The sequence below is a fragment of the Mytilus trossulus genome, chromosome 10 (genome assembly GCF_036588685.1).
Source record: "Mytilus trossulus isolate FHL-02 chromosome 10, PNRI_Mtr1.1.1.hap1, whole genome shotgun sequence".
Taxonomy (NCBI): domain Eukaryota; kingdom Metazoa; phylum Mollusca; class Bivalvia; order Mytilida; family Mytilidae; genus Mytilus; species Mytilus trossulus.
This window is the reverse complement of record NC_086382.1, coordinates 28,443,969-28,464,644: the sequence shown is the minus strand read 5'-3', so window position 1 is coordinate 28,464,644 and position 20,676 is coordinate 28,443,969.

Here is a 20,676-nt window from a genome sequence, read left to right as displayed (position 1 = left end):
AAGAACAAAATATTAAGGATTTTCATTCACTGTATTTATTCAGTTAGGTCTATATCATGTATATCTCAGAAGCTTTTTAACAATTATAATATAATTGGTGAACGTTATACATATATTATATTTCAAACTGTTCTGTATTAAGGTTCTTTTTAATCTTGATTTCATTCAGAAAGTGCAATTTTGAGAGTTTTGTCATAAATTTACTATCAAATCTGTCTGTTTAATAAAATCAGGATAGGCATTTTGAGACATAATAAAAAGGTTGGTAAGGAAACAAAATTTGTATAGGACAAAGTGATGACTGGATTAGCCTGATTAGAAAGTTTAAAAATGAGAATTTTCTAAACATTTAAAAAGAGTTGAAGGATCAGTGTGTAAAAGATTTTTTTTTCAAATCATGAAAGAAAAATTAGCAAACTTATCTTCCAAGATATTTGGGAAAAACTCTTGTTTCTGCCACTTTATATATTTAGAAGAAATAATTTAATGATTATTGATACTGAACAAAAAATAATTTAAAAGATGATATAGATGGTGATTCATTCTTCAAGATACATGTACATTTAAATTATTTCTCACTATTATCAATTACATTTATTTTATTATTTTGTTTATCAATGAAACTAGGAACTTTACAAAATGTTGCCTTTTTATTCACAAACCACCAAAAGGGATATAAGTATTATAATTACAATAAGACAGCAACCTTACATGCCTTATGAAACAAACAGAAGACATGCAGTTTTTATGGTTTTATTTTATCTACATGACTTAAATCTCTGTTGAATTACATTACATTTGTTCTTTCCTGGACCTTTTACTTCTTTAAAATAGATACTATGTGGTAAAGGTTTTTCCATTGTTGAAGGCCATACATTGACCTAAAATTGTTAATCATGTTAATTGTAACCATAACATCATTTGGTATTTGGGGGGAGTGGTCTGATTGGCAATCATTCCACATCATCCCATGTTTAAATATAACATTAGCTGTAGACATATTCCGACCTTCAATATAGGTTGGAATATAAATTTAACATTTTGTTAAAAAAATCAATAAAATATATTACCTATATCTCTCTGTATGATTTTTTTGCCTTCTTCAGATCTTGGCAAATGCTTCCGCCTGCATGCATTACAAATTCCTGAAATAAATTTCAAAACATTTTTGTTGTTTTATATGACAATGTATGAATATGATAAATATAAAAAAGAACAATATTTGTTTAAACAGGTTATTGTAATTTGTCGATTTCTACATTAATTAAAATTAATCTAAACACCACCATTTCATAAATTTTCTAATAATACATTTGTGTAAAAATAACAAGGAAAGGGGAAGGGGTTGAGGGGATTATGTAAAAAAAAATTAGGGAAGCAAGTGTGTAACAAGAATGGAAATAATTTGTTGTTGCCATTGCCACTTGAAATACATGTATATAAGCTGGACTATTCAAACACGTTAAACATTGTTGAAAAGGAATATTGATTTTCAATATATACCCCTTCACTCAATGCCAATCCATCCCAAACCCTAATCTACGGAGGAGGAACAAGATACTTTTAAGTCAGTGGTCTATTCCTTATTGTTATCATACATAGTAACCTTTACATGTATATTGAAAATAAAAAAATGGATTATACAAGTATTATTTTTTAATTTTAGTTTCTTGTGAACAATTTGGAGTTCTAAGTATGACTTCCATTAATAATTCTGACATCTGACTCAGACTTCTCTTGAAATGAATTATAATGTGTGTATTGTTATGCGTTTACATTGGCCAGAGGTACATGTATAGGGGAGTGTTGACCGAGATCTCATAAACATGTTTAACCACGCCCCATTTAAGTGCCTGTCCAAAGTCAGGAGCCTCTGATAAACATAGATCAAAGTATGTATTCTTCTTCAAATATCAAAATAACAGTTTTTTTACTGTTTTATATCACAATTACAAGTAAATAAAAGTAAATAATTTACAGCTAATTTCCTACAGCATACATGTATATAGAGCAGGACTTTAGATAGCTTGCTTGCTTTGTTTTATAATGTACAATCATTAGGATAACACCCAATTAAATTCAAATATAGTATGTACACAGGTTAAACTATGCCTATATCATTGTACATGTATTGTTTAAAGATGTCAACATGGTCAATCTTATTTACAAATCTTGTTCAAAGAATTTTACAAACATAGCAAGCAAGCCAACCAAAGTTTTGCTTTACATGCATTAGGAAACTAGCTGTAATAATAGATGCATATACATGTATAAACATCTGTAATGTAATTTTATTATTTGGGGAATCCATTATTTATATGGTTGTGCACCAGGCTCTGATTCTGACCAATGATAATACATGTATACTAAATATACATGTACATTGAACATGTTTATTGTTGTAATTATTAGCTGTCAGTCTGTAACTGATTTTTATTAATCCCTTGGCTTTACCAGGGCTGTGTCATTTGTGAAATAATAATATTATTGTTTGTTGTGTTTTGTCCAGTTTAAAAAAAACACAACTACATTGTACAATGTATATAAGCATGATAAGTCACAACTACAAAATGTATGGGTAAATCCTACTTCTAAATAATAATTATGATAGATACATGTACAGAGCTAGCCTACATGTATAAAATTTGCAAGGTTGACAGTATACTGTTCCCTAATCACATTCATGACATTAAAGGTTAAATAAAAAAAAAACTTTTACATTTCAAATCTATTATGTTATACATGTTATATGCCTCAAAGGCCTAGTTATCATGGTTATTCTTTTATTCTGATTGCACCTTTGATTATAAACATTTGTATTTACATGTAGCAATTTAGCATTTTTAGCCTTCAGGACAAGAGTGCAGAGCTGTCAATTCACTTGTAACAAAATTGTACACTCCTCATATAACATGCATAATAAAACAGCATAAGAAGAAAGACAATCATTCTGGGAGGAAGTCTTTACACCTGACATTCTATACTTTTTGTGTTTAGTCTATGTATACAACTTTTGCATGCTATTTAATAATTTATATATAATGGAGACATACATGTACATGTATCATATATGTACATGTACATAGTCCAAATAATTATGACATCTGGCAAGGCTATTTTTTTGTTTTCTAGGACGCCTTCCTACGACAAAGGCTTCCCAGAAAAAAATTAAAAAAGCCTTGCCAGACGTCATAATTATTTGGACTAATATGTACACTGAGGTCATCACCTGATCACTGAGTGATGTTCATATAATTCACATGAAAATATTTATCCTTACCTGCACCAATAGGAATATAGACTCCACTTTCCATCCATATTTCTTTTGCAACTTGTACCTGGATACCTCTTTCAACTTTAGCATGGCTATTTGTTGGGTGGAATGTTGACTGGCATCTTCTTTGTTGTCTTCTCCAATAAATCCCCAGATTGTCCCTATGCTTGGGACAAATATACTTCTCTAGAGTAGAGGAATCCAGTGAAAAATGCCCATATCTATACAAAATAAGAAGGCCCTCTGGTATCTGTAAATCTGTGTCACAGGATAACCCACGAAGATGCTGTGATACTGGCTTCTCACATTTCAAAATGTGTATGACCTCCTCAGATGAAGCATAATATTGGGAGCTACCACAGGGAGAATTATTTTTGAAGGAACATTGTTGTGACATATTAGCATAATACCATTATCTATGTTTTACTGTGTAGATAGTCTCTCTATATGTATAATTGTAAATACTTTCATCATCTGTGATAACTTTGGCTTTCTCAACTAATCTGCTTTACGTTACTTCTTTTTTGAAGAAGTTATATTAGGGGAGATAACTCTAAGATAACTTTCTTTAAAAGATCCCCATGTAGTTGGGATATCTTTAAGGTTCAATCGTGAGGAAAGTATTTAAACAAAGAATAAACCCTTTAAACAATCCTTTGTCATTAATTAACATTTCTAATGAAAAGATTTTATAAATTGGATGAAAAATGTGTTTTTTACCACAAACCATAAAATTTTAATGGCAATTTTTTTCTTAAAATTTTGTTTTTCTGCTTTAAATAAAAAAAAACCTAGTGAAATGTTTATGGGATTATTTTTTGAAACATTTTGAAACGTATGGCTAAAAAAAAATCAGCTAATATCATAGATTGTGTTAAAAACATCCTTTAAATTTCATGTATTTCGCACCAATTCCCTTGAAACTTAACCTGTACAAAATACAGCCTATAATCAAATCACCAGCAAAAGCTATTAAACATCAATAATTTATCACATAATGACCCCTTCTAGCCAAAAATATTAATATTTAAAGCGTTACTTTGACAGAAACGAGTCTCAGAAAACACCTCTCGTATGCACTTCTCTAAACTGACACAACTTCCAAATATTGGCAAAGTTCCAATTTTCACACAACAGGCAAAACAATGAGTTTTTATTAATCTGTAACATACATTTTGTGATTCTATCATAGAATCTATCATTATATAATGTCAAAATAATATTTTTTCTTGGTTCAAAAATTGTGCGATTTCGATGAAATTTCAAAGATTTTCGGATTTCCCATTTGCTAAAAATAGAAACACGTGTTACTAAAAATAGCACAAACAGGTATAATTTGAAACACTTTCAAAGTGATGCTGAGTCATTTGACATTCCAACCAACAACACAAAAAAACAAATCTCAATAGTTGCTTCTGGAAAAAAAATTTTCAAATTTTGCATGGTTTTCTCTGAGATCAGCTCTTAAGAGCTGAACAGAGTGATATAGACAGAGGGATGACCGATAAGTTTCATTATTCGGACGCGACGTTCATACATATGATAGTTGTATTGTGTCATACCGATTCAGATATATGCATTTCAGACTTCACAAATGAATAAGTCTTAATTATATTTTTGGTAATGTCGTTTCATTTTGCCATGAACTAAGTGTCTTTGATTTTACAGTAAATAAGTTTGTGAATATTAAAATCAGATCAAGCATTAGTTTGAATGTCTTGAGGTACACATCAAAATGTTGGACTTGTCCTCAGTTCAAATAATTTCACATTTAAAGTATGAACGAAGACAAGTATGATAAACCTCCATTTTACACCAAAATCTACAATAAAACTGAGAATGGAAATGGGGAAAGTGTCAAAGAGACAACAAAATAGACCAGATAACAGCCGAAGGTCACCAATGGGTCTTCTATGCAGCGAGAAATTCCAGCACCCGGAGGAGTCCTTCAGATGGCCCCTTAACAAATCTGTTACTAGTTCAGTGATAATGAACTTCATACTAAACTCCGAACGCCGAGTTTGAACTATGATATCTCAATATATTATTTTTTGTTCTGTGTAACTGGGTGCATTCTGTCACACAGTTTAGCTTGTATACTGACCTGTTGTATTTCAGCATTTCCGGAAACAATATACATAAGCAACAATACAGTCCACCGACGTCCAAACATCGAATCGCCCATCGATAACTGATCTTGTTAGTTCTGTCGGAGTGTGCCTGGTGAATTTGATCTCTCACTGTTTTGTAATTTCATGATAAAATTTTCTACTTTTTCTTGACTAATTTGGTTGTTTAAGAGTTGACACCTAGAATATACACTTGCCTTTTTTGAAGACGGATAATTAATCTCTGTCATTTGGTTTCATTTCTTTTTTATAGTTTTGATGCTGTCTTAATAACGTATAAATTCCATCTTTTTTCATACATCTCAACAATCATTCACGTCATTGTTAGGATAAACAAATTATGAAATAAGCTCTCCCATTTGATTACTTGTATACGATTTTTAAAATTTGTATGTCTACCAAAACAAATCATCAGTAATTTGTCAAATTAAACTAAACATCAACTAAATTTTAAACAACTGATAAATAATTAACATCCAATAGCAATTTATCAAGAGAAACTTGTTGGTTTAGATTGACATGTTTGATTTAGGATTTCTTTGTTCTAATCACTAATCAGCAATAGCTTCATAAGTATGCGTGTATACTTAAGGTTCATCATAACAAATGGACAACTATGGCCGTATTTTTACCTCAAAAACTACTCTGTGTACAGACTTACCTGTGCTGTTTGAAAAGTTTTAATGCCTAGCATCCACTAGATATATAAAAGTTAATTGCATTTTGTGTTTAAGAAAGATAAAATCTGTCTTGGTTTTTGCTGGGCATTTTTTTTTTCTTTCTTCAGAAGGTGCAAAAATAAACAAACACCTGCATTACTTTGATACTGTCCACTCACTGACCCAGATAAACTCTTTAACTCACCTATAGTTGTGAAGATACCTGGTGTCCATGTCAATTAAGGACAATGAAAACAATACAAACCGGTTTATTACCTGAGGGAGCATCTCATAGTTGTTCCACAACTTAGTCAATTTTCACACTTTTTGCATGAAGGAAAAAAAATGCCCATCAAAATCCAAAAGAGATTTTATCTTTCTGAAACACAAAATGGATTTAACTTTTTTATATCTAGTGGATGCTAGGCATTAAAACTATTCCAACTTTACAGGTAAATCTGTACTCAGAGTAATTTTTGGCATGTAAATACAGCCATATTTGTCCGTTTGTTATGATGAACCTTAACATTACAAAAACAACCCTCCATCATCAACTCCTCCAATAAAGTTTTTTATAAAACATTAAAGGAAACATTAAAGAAAAAAAGTTCTCAAAGTCGAAAATAAAATCAGTCTAAAAAAAATTAAACAAATCAACTATAAAGGTCTCAACAACTGTCTCTCTCTTCTAGTCACCAGACACAAGTTGGTTCCTTTTTCCTTTTTCCTTTTTCGATATTCAAATTTTGAAAAATATTACAAGTCCAAACTAAATTTTTTTTCCCTTCAAAATTTTTTTTCCTCAAAATTTTTTTTCCTCAAATTTTTTTTTTTCCTCAAATTTTTTTTTCCTCAAAAAATTTTTTTCCTCAAAATTTTTTTTCTCAAAATTTTTTTTCCTCAAATTTTTTTTTTCCTCAAAAAGTTTTTCATTTCCTTATACAGTTTCTATTTCCTTATTCGATTTCCATTTCCTTATTCGATTTTCATTTCCTTATTCGGTTTCTTTTTCCTTTTTCAATGTTCATTTCCTTTTTCGGTTTCTATTTCCTTATTCGGTTTCTATTTCCTTTTTGGATTTTCATTTCCTTATTCGATTTCCATTTCCTTATTCGATTTCCATTTCCTTATACGGTTTCTTTTTCCTTATTCGGTTTCTATTTCCTTATTCAGTTTCCATTTCCTTATTGGATTTTCATTTCCTTATTGGATTTTCATTTCCTTATTCAGTTTCCATTTCCTTTTTCGATATTCAAATTTTGAAAAATATTACAAGTCCAAACTGAATTTTTTTTTTCCTTCAAAATTTTTTTCCTCAATTTTTTTTTTCCTCAAATTTTATTCTTCCTCAAAAATTTTTTTTCTCAAAATTTTTTTTTTCCTCAATTTTTTTTTTCCTCAAAAAGTTTTTCAAATTTTTTTTCGTTTCCTTATTCGGTTTCTTTTTCCTTATTCGATTTTCATTTCCTTATACAGTTTCTATTTCCTTATTCGATTTCCATTTCCTTATTCGATTTTCATTTCCTTATTCGGTTTCTTTTTCCTTTTTCAATGTTCATTTCCTTTTTCAGTTTCTATTTCCTTATTCGGTTTCTATTTCCTTATTGGATTTTCATTTCCTTATTCGATTTCCATTTCCTTATTCGATTTCCATTTCCTTATACGGTTTCTTTTTCCTTATTCGGTTTCTATTTCCTTATTCAGTTTCCATTTCCTTATTGGATTTTCATTTCCTTATTGGATTTTCATTTCCTTATTCGGTTTCCATTTCCTTTTTCGATATTCAAATTTTGAAAAATATTACAGGTCCAAACTAAACTTTTTTTTCCTTCAAAATTTTTTTTCCTCAAAATTTTTTTTCCTCAAATTTTTTTTTTCCTCAAATTTTTTTTTTCCTCAAATTTTTTTTTCCTCAAAAATTTTTTTTCCTCAAAATTTTTTTTTCTTAAAAATTTTTTTTCCTCAAAATTTTTTTTCCTCAAAATTTTTTCTCCTCAAATTTTTTTTTTCCTCAAAAAGTTTTTCAATTTTTTTTTTCGTTTCCTTATTCGATTTTCATTTCCTTATACAGTTTCTATTTCCTTATTCGATTTCCATTTCCTTATTCGATTTTCATTTCCTTATTCGGTTTCTTTTTCCTTTTTCAATGTTCATTAACTTTTTCGGTTTCTATTTCCTTATTGGGTTTCTATTTCCTTATTGGATTTTCGTTTCCTTATTCAATTTCCATTTCCTTATTCGATTTCCATTTCCTAATTCGGTTTCTTTTTCCTTTTTCAATATTCATTTCCTTTTTCGGTTTCTATTTCCTTATTCGGTTTCTTTTTCCTTATTCGATTTTCATTTCCTTATACAGTTTCTATTTCCTTATTCGATTTCCATTTCCTTATACAGTTTCTATTTCCTTATTCGTTTTCCATTTCCTTATTCGATTTCCATTTCCTTATTCGGTTTCTTTTTCCTTTTTTAATATTCATTTCCTTTTTCGGTTTCTATTTCCTTATTCGGTTTCTATTTCCTTATTGGGTTTCTATTTCCTTATTGGGTTTCTATTTCCTTATTGGGTTTCTATTTCCTTATTGGATATTCGTTTCCTTATTCGATTTCCATTTCCTTATTCGATTTCCATTTCCTTTTTCGGTTTCTATTTCCTTATTCGGTTTCTATTTCCTTATTCGGTTTCTATTTCCTTATTGGGTTTCTATTTCCTTATTGGATATTCGTTTCCTTATTCGATTTCCATTTCCTTATTCGATTTTCATTTCCTTATACAGTTTCTATTTCCTTATTCGATTTCCATTTCCTTATTCGATTTTCATTTCCTTATTTGGTTTCTTTTTCCTTTTTCAATGTTCATTTCCTTTTTCGGTTTCTATTTCCTTATATACAGGCTCGAATAAAAGACAAAAAAGGAAAAATATAGCGAGCTTTTTTGGGATGAAGATGTAGTAAAGACCGAACGTCAGTTTTAGTCGGATATACTTTAATGTTAGTCTTACATGTTGTTCTGGAACTCATTCCTCATTTATTCGTCAAATGATCATCATTTTATATTGTTAAAGTTTCATTGCGTACATCGCTTACTAGAGATTTCCAATAAAATGACTTTACTCGACATAACCAACCTAACTCAACGTATGTCGTCCTACTGCATTGAAGCATGACTGAGGGGAGCATACACTGCATGCATGTTTTTCTCTTTGAACAAGCATTGTTGCTGGAATATGCCTTCAGTAAAATTCAACCCCAACTATTTTTTTTTACTCTTTAAATATTTTGTCATTAAACTTTGATTGATTTTATTGACATAAGTACTATAATGGAACAAGTAAACAACTTGTAATCAAACACACCCATCATTTCTTGTCATTTTACTTGACCCATATTTTAGTTCTTCTCACATTATGAATTTTAAAAACTACCAAGACGACTAAAGCATACTAATATTAAAATAACGAATTCCGAAGCGAGAAGGTTGCCTCTTTATTGTTTTAAAAAGATTTAACGTTTAAAGTAAATTCCAACACACCCGAATGTAAAAGGTGTACTCGACTTTTAAAACAAAATAATATTTTTCTATAATGTAATTGAAGATAATTTGATGTGGGCAGAAATTATATATATTTTTCAAAAGTACTTTCTCGTCTTTACCTATACCAAATAATGGGGCGTGGCTTTTGTTTAAGTATACCTAAACTTGCATCCGAGGATACAGGGGTAGTGGGTGTACTCCCCCTTTTCGATCGATAAATAAGTTTTAAAATCTCATGTTTTCCACAATATCATTTTAGCGTATAATTGTCCAAATTGTTTTTTGCATCGCTTCGCTCGTCAGTCACCCTCTTTCAAATATCTTGGATCCGCTCATAATCACGAACTTTATTGCACGAAAACAAAAAGGTAAATGATTTTCGTTTGACTTTGATAAATACTTTAAACTAGAGGCTCTCAAGAGCCTGTATCGCTCACCTGACTCTATTTGGATTTTTGAATTCATATAAAAAAAGATAAAATTTGGCTACAAAGTAACAACACTTGGTCAGCACCAGATAAGAAACATTCATGCTATGTTTGGTTTCATTCAATTCAGTGGTTCTCTAAAAGAAGAAATTTGTATGTATTTCCCATAGGGTCCTATGTTAAACTAAGTCCCCCGCTGGCGGCCATCTTGGATAATGGATCGGCTACAAAGTAACAACACTTGGTCAGCACCTCATTAGGAACATTCATGCCATGTTTGGTTTCATTCCATTCAGTGGTTCTCTAAAAGAAGTCATTTGTATGCATTTCCCATAGGGTCCTATGTTAAACTAAGTCCACCGCTGGCGGCCATCTTGGATGATGGATCGGCTAAAAAGTAACAACACTTGATCAGCATCTCATGAGGAACATTCATGCCATGTTTGGTTTCATTCCATTCAGTGGTTTTCTAAAAGAAGTCATTTGTATGCATTTCCAATAGGGTCCTATGTTAAACTAAGTCCCCCGCTGGCGGCCATCTTGGATGATGGATCGGCTACAAAGTAACAACACTTAGTCAGCACCTCATAAGGAACATTCATGACATGTTTGGTTTCATTCCATTCAGTGGTTCTCTAGAAGAAGTTCAAAATGTAAAATGTTAACGACGACGACGACGGACGACGGACGCCAAGTGATGAGAAAAGCTCACTTGGCCCTTCAGGCCAGGTGAGCTAAAAACAACAATGTCTAACCATTAGGCATCTGGTATGTGATTTAAAAGTTTAAAACTACGAACTGAATTAGTCTTTTTTCCCGTGATTTAGTTTATATAAAAAAGAAGATGTGGTATGACTGCCAATAAGACAACTACACACAAAAGACCAAAATGACACAAACATAAACAACTACAGGTCACCGTACGGCCTTCAACAATGAACAAAGCTCATACCGCTCACTGAATACAGAAATGTGATACTGACGTGTAATATAATGGACACATAGGCACTACTACTTAAAATCTGCTATACAATTATGACCACTAATGGTCCTACAGATACTCTGTAATTTTGACATGACAAAAGATCTCGCTTTTCTAGAGTGTCTATGATTTTTTTATTCTTAATTTGGGATATATACAAAAATCAAGGTGTAGTATGATATTCAATGAGACAACTCTTCACAAGAGAACAAATGACACAGAAATTTTAACTACAATAGTCCAACGAAGGGGTTTCAACAATGAGCAAAGCCCATACAGCATAGTCAGCTATAAGAGGCTCCAAAATGACAAATGTAAAACAACAAAAACTAACAGGCAAATTAATTTTTAAAAAAATCAACGAAAACTCAACAACAAACGATAAGCACTGAATTAAAATTTTCTGACTTGGAACAGTCACATCCGCACTAGGACAATGGTGTAACAGTACGAAATCAATATTATATACGAGATAATTATTCTTTATTTATTAGTTGTAGTTGTTTTAAAGATAGTGTTCAGCAGCTGTGGATACTATCATTTAGGTACATAGAGCTTACTGTATTTGGAAATACTAGAAATGGCTAGCTGTTTTTATGCTTCGTTTAAGTCTCACGAGTCAATCCCTATCTATCTGTTTTAATTGTGATCATGATCATTTGATAAACATACTTCTATGATTGTCTATTACTTGGATATTTATAAAAACTATGTATCATAGATATGCATGCGTAAAATTAGTTCTCAACATAAACCGGCTGAAACATAAAACAAGAATTAAACCTCACGGTATACTTACGACGAAGAAGCCTCAAGCTATATATAATACATGTACTTACAACGAAGATTATGCCTCAAGCTATAGCACTTATGATGATGATGATACTTATGTATGTCTTATATCCAGCGACAAATATTACATATATATTGAGGATGATGAAAATTAATTATAATGATAAATACATATACCTTTTTAAACATCCCCGACAATTAAGAGTAGCATTTTCATATGCTAGCTAACAAATGAGCGTAACCACTTTAAAGAAACACTTGTCTTTCTACGAGTAAACCAATACCTGCTCTTGCTCGTGAATGCATCATGCTTGGTGGAGAAGCCGAAAAATGCAGTCTTAAAGTATTCGACCAGGGGGTCCAACAGAATAATTGAATTTGTATTCGGGGCTAGTGTGATAGGGATAATTTGTGTAAATTATGCATCTTCATTTGGAACTGTGTGAAAAGGGTATTCTTCAGAAATATGATACTTTTGAACTTTCGTTGACAAACTGTACGGTCATAAAATGTCATTTCATTGTTAAACTATTCATTGTTTTATCGAAATCATTATATTTGCAATATTTGTCCGTCAAAGTAATTTCATTATGATGTAACGATTTTTCTTTGTAAAGCTTTTTGTATTATAAGTAATAATTAAGTGTCAAGTATATTTTCACAAAGTCAGAAATTTGTTTCAAGATAATTCTTTTTGTAAATAATAGATAAAGTCACAGCTTTACAGAGTTCTTAAGTTTTCTTACGTAAAGAATAATTAATCCTCTAGTCATTTCAATTACGCCGCTATTTAGCCTAAAAGCTCAATCGACAGATTTTTGTTATAATCTTTTGTTAATTCTTATCGTATTATTTCATTGTCATTTTGTAATCTCGTTTCTATTATTTAATTGTCACCATGTAAATTCTTGATTTAAATATGTTTTCTGAAGTTCTAAACTTCAGTGAGAGTCGGGCATTCGTACTGGCAACATCCGCTCGATTTGTCAATTTGTATCTATCTGTTTAATGTGTTAAAAAACATCATTTTGTAAAACTACATGTATTCCATCCTGAATCATTAAATTGTTAACTACTGCATAGGACTTGTGTCTAATTCGTCAAGTGGAGTTAAAGCGAGTATTCTCAGTCAAGTGACTAGATCCTAGTCATCATCGTCAATGTTGGCATCGCCAGCATCTGCAACCGGTCGTGGGTTGCAGCTCGTTATCAACTTCAAATCAGTAGCCAGTCTCCCGGTTACACTAGCTTGCTACCAGTCAATCCCATATACAAGTATATAATTATGAATATGAAATGGTTTTTTTTCAATCGTGTAACACCTTCACTGGTGATCCTGTCATTGGATCTGTCGCATAGTTGTCACTTTTTTATATATATACCTCCAAAGCGAGACAAAAGTTGAAACTCAAAATTTTCCCTAACTCAATCAATATATGCGATAGCTTTAGAATCTACTTCTAATTGAATAAATACGAGTAAAAGAATATTCCCGTAAAGACTGAAGTGACATTATATATACTTAGTAGTTGTCTCAAAAATGTAACAGCTATGTAAATTGACATTCTCATCTACTTTTAATAAGAAATACTGGGGACAGGATATTTTTAGCAAATTACTATAAATACTATCCACAGTGGTCAATGCAGGTTATTAGTCATCAATTGATAATCAAGTACACCTTCTAAATTACAATCTAACGAATTGGTGTACACATTTATTTACACACATTATTATCAACTACATTTTTCCTTTATAATGTTCGTTGACTTTCATTTGAAAGAAAATAATATGTCAACTACTAAAATTTAAAGAAGTACATGACCTGGAATTGTTTTTTTTTTTTAAATATTCACTTTTCTTCCCGTTTACGTACGTTTTCCCTGTTGAATTTGTTTTTAGAAGATTATAAATTGAGGAGATTAAGTGCAGAGGGAGAGAACGTTTGAAATGAGTATGATGCAATCCCAGTTTTCAACTTTAACTGAGACACGTTCTGATTAACATTTTGAGATAATTTTTTTCTGAAATTACGACATAATCTATATAAATTAATACCCACGGAATTTAAATATTATAAAACATAAAAAATCAAAAAGAAGAATCTATCTGATAACGACAAACAAAATCAATACAATTAAAATATCAAATAATAGGTTCATTAAATTTTGCAATTTTATCTGAAAATCAAAGTCATTGTCAAAACTATGAAAGACAACTCCAATGAATCGTATGATAGGTAAAGATACGTATATATACGTGGTCTTATGACAGTGAAGTTTAGGCGGGAATATCAATAATCACGTGATATATAGAAATCATGATTTCTTTCGTTTTTCAGCATCTTAAAAATATTTGATATTGATAAAATTTATTATGAATGTGTTTCATAGTTTAGGAATACTTAGTGAAAACTTGAGTAACGCATTTAACCAAATTAATTGGTTAGCAATAACCGGTCCCGTTACGTGCGTACGTCGAGTTAGGTACGTATGTCATTTTATTGAAAATCTCTACTAGAGGTTTCCAGATTTGCTACCGTTCGAACTGTAGTACGAAGTGGGAGCCGTCATTTAACTTTTGAAAATTATTGATGTATACACTTTATATCAACAAATGTTTTAGGAATCATATGCAGAACTGTTTAGAGAATTTTTAGCTGTAATTTGGGACTAATTTCATGTGGTTTCTTCTTGTATTCGTAGAAAACAAAAGTGTGTGCACTCGATTATGCTTTCAAGCAACCGTTGCAAGTAACCGTCGGTACGAAAGGTTTATAGTTAAGAGTTATTTCCCCATGAAACAACATAGATACAAAGAAGCTAAATTACAAAACAAATTTAAAACTTTATAAATTTTGTTTGTAATAACTTTATGTATCATTATAAAATGTTAAAGTTTTGTATTTATTTTGGTAAGTTTTTAGAAAACATGATCAAATAAAATGTATTTGAAAAAAATAAATTTACCTTTTAATAACAAAAGAAAAATGACAATATTAATATAAAACCAAATACTTGTTCAGACAGTGCGTGCTTGTCAAGTAAGTAAGTAAGTAAGAAAGTAATTTTTATCGCTTTAATATCCAACATTACAGGATTGATACCAAGACAATACAAATCTGTTATACACAAACATACAAACATATATATATCATACCAAATTTATAAACATTATATGCGGAGGTGGTACCACAAAGTTATTTAGTGCTTAATAGAGCATTTCTAGATATGTACATGTCGCTTATAAATTTAACAATAATTCTAATTATATCAGTCTCAACACACGTCAAGCGATATAGAATCAAGATAAAAAAGTCCAGGGAGACATCATCAGACATACTTTTTAAAAATTAACACTCTGTTACAAGAAACCGAAGGTGTCAAAACGCGTGATTTTTTATTACTGTACTGATTATGTAATGTCATTACACTTAATAGCATTGCCTTGTGATAATTTTGTGTAATATGTAATCTGTTGTATATAAATATGTTGAAGAATTGAATAAAGATAATAAAAAAAAATCAGACATCCGGAATGAAGTTATAAAAAATACAAGGTCGTTTACATCTTCAATTTGAACAATTATGCATAGAGATATGGCTGATATCGTATTTACTTGGCATCCTTCCTTTTTGGACAATTATCTTTACCGTGGGGCTTAAAGTTTTTTCTTTATAAAAAAAACCCTTATAAAATCAATATGCTCTATACATTTTCGAAACATGCCCTTTTTTAATATCTTTTTCGCAGTAAGCCGAGAGAGAAAACTCAGACAGAACCGTAGAACATTACGAAGAGTTAGAAAGACATATTCATATTGCATTAGACTAAGTGTAAATATAGCGTCAAATTATTGCTGTTATCAGTGAACAAAATACGCTGTGTTGTATGAAGTTTTTCTGGCAATACTGTACGACAAAAGGATTAATGGATGGATATTGGTTTAATATTACCCCTCGTAGATTATATTATACTACTCGCAGGCATGTGCGATTTTACTCGCGACTATATTTACAAATATTAATGTAATAACGATATCTAGTGACCTAATAATAATAAGCTAACACGATGAAGTAACATCGTGATGACAAATATTTCTACTCAAAAAATTATTTTCGTTAGTGTCATAAAATTTATATTCATTCTTTCAGTAATTAATATAATCAACAATTTTATAAAAAGTTAATTGACAAAATATAAGGAAAAAGACAGTGGTAGTTTTACAATGTGTGTTGCGTTTTATGAAAAATGTTGCTCAAATGATCGAAAAGATAGCTTAATTAATAAAAAAATATTTTAATGAGAAATCAACACAATTTTGAACTCATTTTTGCCATTAACACGTGTACTAGTTCAGTGACGCATCCAGAACTTTTCATAAAAAGGGGGCGCGCTCCATCCATGCTTCAGTGATTCTCTATATAATCAACCAAATTTTTGCCACGAAAAAGGGGGCAGTCCCCAAGCCCCCCCCCCCCTTTCCCCTGGATCCGTCTATGTAGTCATTAACGACACCAGTAAGGTACAAGTAAAATATTATTTATAAGTAATTTTTGATTATTCCAATTTATATTTAAGTACTAGAAAACATTCTTTATTCTAATCCTTTTCTTAATATACAAAAAACAGAAATATAGCCATACAGAAACGCAAATCTATATTTAGAATATAAAGGTCGAGGCAACTCAGTTCCAGTAAGGACTGTTTGATTCATTCTCTTGTGCACAAAATAAATTTTAATCCTATAAAATCACGTGCAAGTGAATAAGGAAATGGAAATCGAATAAGGAAACGAATATCCAATAAGGAAATAGAAACCCAATAAAGATATAGAAACCGAGTAAGGAAATAGAAACCCAATAAAGATATAGAAACCGAGTAAGGAAATAGAAACCGAAAAAGGAAATGATTATTAAAAAAGGAAAAAGAAACCTAATAAGGAAATCGAAATCGAATAAGGAAATGGAAATCGAATAAGGAAATAGAAACTGTATAAGGAAATGGAAATCGAATAAGGAAATAGAAACTGTATAAGGAAATGAAAATCGAATAAGGAAAAAGAAACCGAATAAGGAAACGAAAAAAAATTTGAAAAACTTTTTGAGGAAAAAAAAAATTGAGGAAAAAAAAAATTTTGAGGAAAAAAAACTTTGAGGAAGAAAAAAATTTGAGATAAAACAAATTTGAGGAAAAAAATTTTGAAGGAAAAAAAAAATTCAGTTTAGAGTTGTAATATTTTTCAAAATTTGAATATCGAAAAAGGAAATGGAAACCGAATAAGGAAATGAAAATCCAATAAGGAAATGAAAATCCAATAAGGAAATGGAAACTGAATAAGGAAATAGAAACCGAATAAGGAAAAAGAAACCCTATAAGGAAATGGAAATCGAATAAGGAAATGGAAATCGAATAAGGAAATGAAAATCCAATAAGGAAATAGAAACCGAATAAGGAAATAGAAACTGAAAAAGGAAATGAACATTGAAAAAGGAAAAAGAAACCGAATAAGGAAATGAAAATCGAATAAGGAAATGGAAACTGTATAAGGAAATTAAAATCGAATAAGGAAAAAGAAACCGAATAAGGAAACGAAAAAAAAATTGAAAAACTTTTTGAGGAAAAAAAATTGAGGAAAAAAAAAATTTTGAGAAAAAAAAATTTTGAGGAAGAAAAAAAATTGAGGAAAAAAAAATTTGAGGAAAAAAATTTGGAAGGAAAAAAAAAATTCAGTTTGGACTTGTAATATTTTTCAAAATTTGAATATCGAAAAAGGAAATGGAAACCGAATAAGGAAATGAAAATCCAATAAGGAAATGAAAATCCAATAAGGAAATGAAAATCCAATAAGGAAATGAAAATCCAATAAGGAAATGGAAACTGAATAAGGAAATAGAAACCGTATAAGGAAATGGAAATCGAATAAGGAAATGGAAATCGAATAAGGAAATGAAAATCCAATACGGAAATAGAAACCGAAGAAGGAAATAGAAACCGAAAAAAGGAAATGAACATTGAAAAAGGAAAAAGAAACCGAATAAGGAAATGAAAATTGAATAAGGAAATGGAAATCGAATAAGGAAATAGAAACTGTATAAGGAAATGAAAATCAAATAAGTAAACGAAAAAAAAAATTTGAGGAAAAAAAAAATTTGAGGAAAAAAAAATTTGAGGAAAAAAATTTTGAAGGAAAAAAAAAATTCAGTTTGGACTTGTAATATTTTTCAAAATTTGAATATCGAAAAAGGAAATGGAAACCGAATAAGGAAATGAAAATCCAATAAGGAAATGAAAATCCAATAAGGAAATGGAAACTGAATAAGGAAATAGAAACCGAATAAGGAAAAAGAAACCCTATAAGGAAATGGAAATCGAATAAGGAAATGGAAATCGAATAAGGAAATGAAAATCCAATAAGGAAATAGAAACCGAATAAGGAAATAGAAACTGAAAAAGGAAATGAACATTGAAAAAGGAAAAAGAAACCGAATAAGGAAATGAAAATCGAATAAGGAAATGGAAATCGAATAAGGAAATAGAAACTGTAGAAGGAAATTAAAATCGAATAAGGAAAAAGAAACCGAATAAGGAAACGAAAAAAAAATTGAAAAACTTTTTGAGGAAAAAAAATTGAGGAAAAAAAAAATTTTGAGAAAAAAAAATTTTGAGGAAGAAAAAAAATTGAGGAAAAAAAAATTTGAGGAAAAAAATTTGGAAGGAAAAAAAAAATTCAGTTTGGACTTGTAATATTTTTCAAAATTTGAATATCGAAAAAGGAAATGGAAACCGAATAAGGAAATGAAAATCCAATTAGGAAATGAAAATCCAATAAGGAAATGGAAACTGAATAAGGAAATAGAAACCGAATAAGGAAATAGAAACCGAATAAGGAAAAAGAAACCGTATAAGGAAATGGAAATCGAATAAGGAAATGGAAATCGAATAAGGAAATGAAAATCCAATACGGAAATAGAAACCGAAGAAGGAAATAGAAACCGAAAAAAGGAAATGAACATTGAAAAAGGAAAAAGAAACCGAATAAGGAAATGAAAATTGAATAAGGAAATGGAAATCGAATAAGGAAATAGAAACTGTATAAGGAAATGAAAATCAAATAAGTAAACGAAAAAAAAAATTTGAGGAAAAAAAAAATTTGAGGAAAAAAAAATTTGAGGAAAAAAATTTTGAAGGAAAAAAAAAATTCAGTTTGGACTTGTAATATTTTTCAAAATTTGAATATCAAAAAAGGAAATGGAAACCGAATAAGGAAATGAAAATCCAATAAGGAAATGAAAATCCAATAAGGAAATGGAAACTGAATAAGGAAATAGAAACCGAATAAGGAAAAAGAAACCCTATAAGGAAATGGAAATCGAATAAGGAAATGGAAATCGAATAAGGAAATGAAAATCCAATAAGGAAATGAAAATCCAATACGGAAATAGAAACCGAAGAAGGAAATAGAAACCGAAAAAAGGAAATGAACATTGAAAAAGGAAAAAGAAACCGAATAAGGAAATGAAAATTGAATAAGGAAATGGAAATCGAATAAGGAAATAGAAACTGTATAAGGAAATGAAAATCAAATAAGTAAACGAAAAAAAAAATTTGAGGAAAAAAAAAATTTGAGGAAAAAAAAATTTGAGGAAAAAAATTTTGAAGGAAAAAAAAAATTCAGTTTGGACTTGTAATATTTTTCAAAATTTGAATATCGAAAAAGGAAATGGAAACCGAATAAGGAAATGAAAATCCAATAAGGAAATGAAAATCCAATAAGGAAATGGAAACTGAATAAGGAAATAGAAACCGAATAAGGAAATAGAAACCGAATAAGGAAAAAGAAACCCTATAAGGAAATGGAAATCGAATAAGGAAATGGAAATCGAATAAGGAAATGAAAATCCAATACGGAAATAGAAACCGAAGAAGGAAATAGAAACCGAAAAAAGGAAATGAACATTGAAAAAGGAAAAAGAAACCGAATAAGGAAATGAAAATTGAATAAGGAAATGGAAATCGAATAAGGAAATAGAAACTGTATAAGGAAATGAAAATCAAATAAGTAAACGAAAAAAAAAATTTGAGGAAAAAAATTTTGAAGGAAAAAAAAAATTCAGTTTGGACTTGTAATATTTTTCAAAATTTGAATATCGAAAAAGGAAATGGAAACCGAATAAGGAAATGAAAATCCAATAAGGAAATGAAAATCCAATAAGGAAATGGAAACTGAATAAGGAAATAGAAACCGAATAAGGAAAAAGAAACCCTATAAGGAAATGGAAATCGAATAAGGAAATGGAAATCGAATAAGGAAATGAAAATCCAATAAGGAAATAGAAACCGAATAAGGAAATAGAAACTGAAAAAGGAAATGAACATTGAAAAAGGAAAAAGAAACCGAATAAGGAAATGAAAATCGAATAAGGAAATGGAAATCGAATAAGGAAATAGAAACTGTATAAGGAAATTAAAATCGAATAAGGAAAAAGAAACCGAATAAGGAAACGAAAAAAAAATTGAAAAACTTTTTGAGGAAAAAAAAAGTTTGAGGAAAAAAAATTTTGAGGAAAAAAAATTTTTAGAAAAAAAAATTTTGAGGAAAAAAAATTTTTGAGGAAAAAAAATTTGAGGAAAAAAAAAATTTGAGGAAAAAAAAAATTTGAGGAAAAAAAATTTGAGGAAAAAAAAATTTGAAGGAAAAAAAAATTAGTTTGGACTTGTAATATTTTTCAAAATTTGAATATCGAAAAAGGAAAAAGGAAAAAGGAACCAACTTGTGTCTGGTCTTCTAGTCAAATATATATACCCTTAAGGTGGTACCCAACACTTTCACTAAAATTAATTTGGCTCGTTTTCATATAATTTTGTCAAAGTAAATAC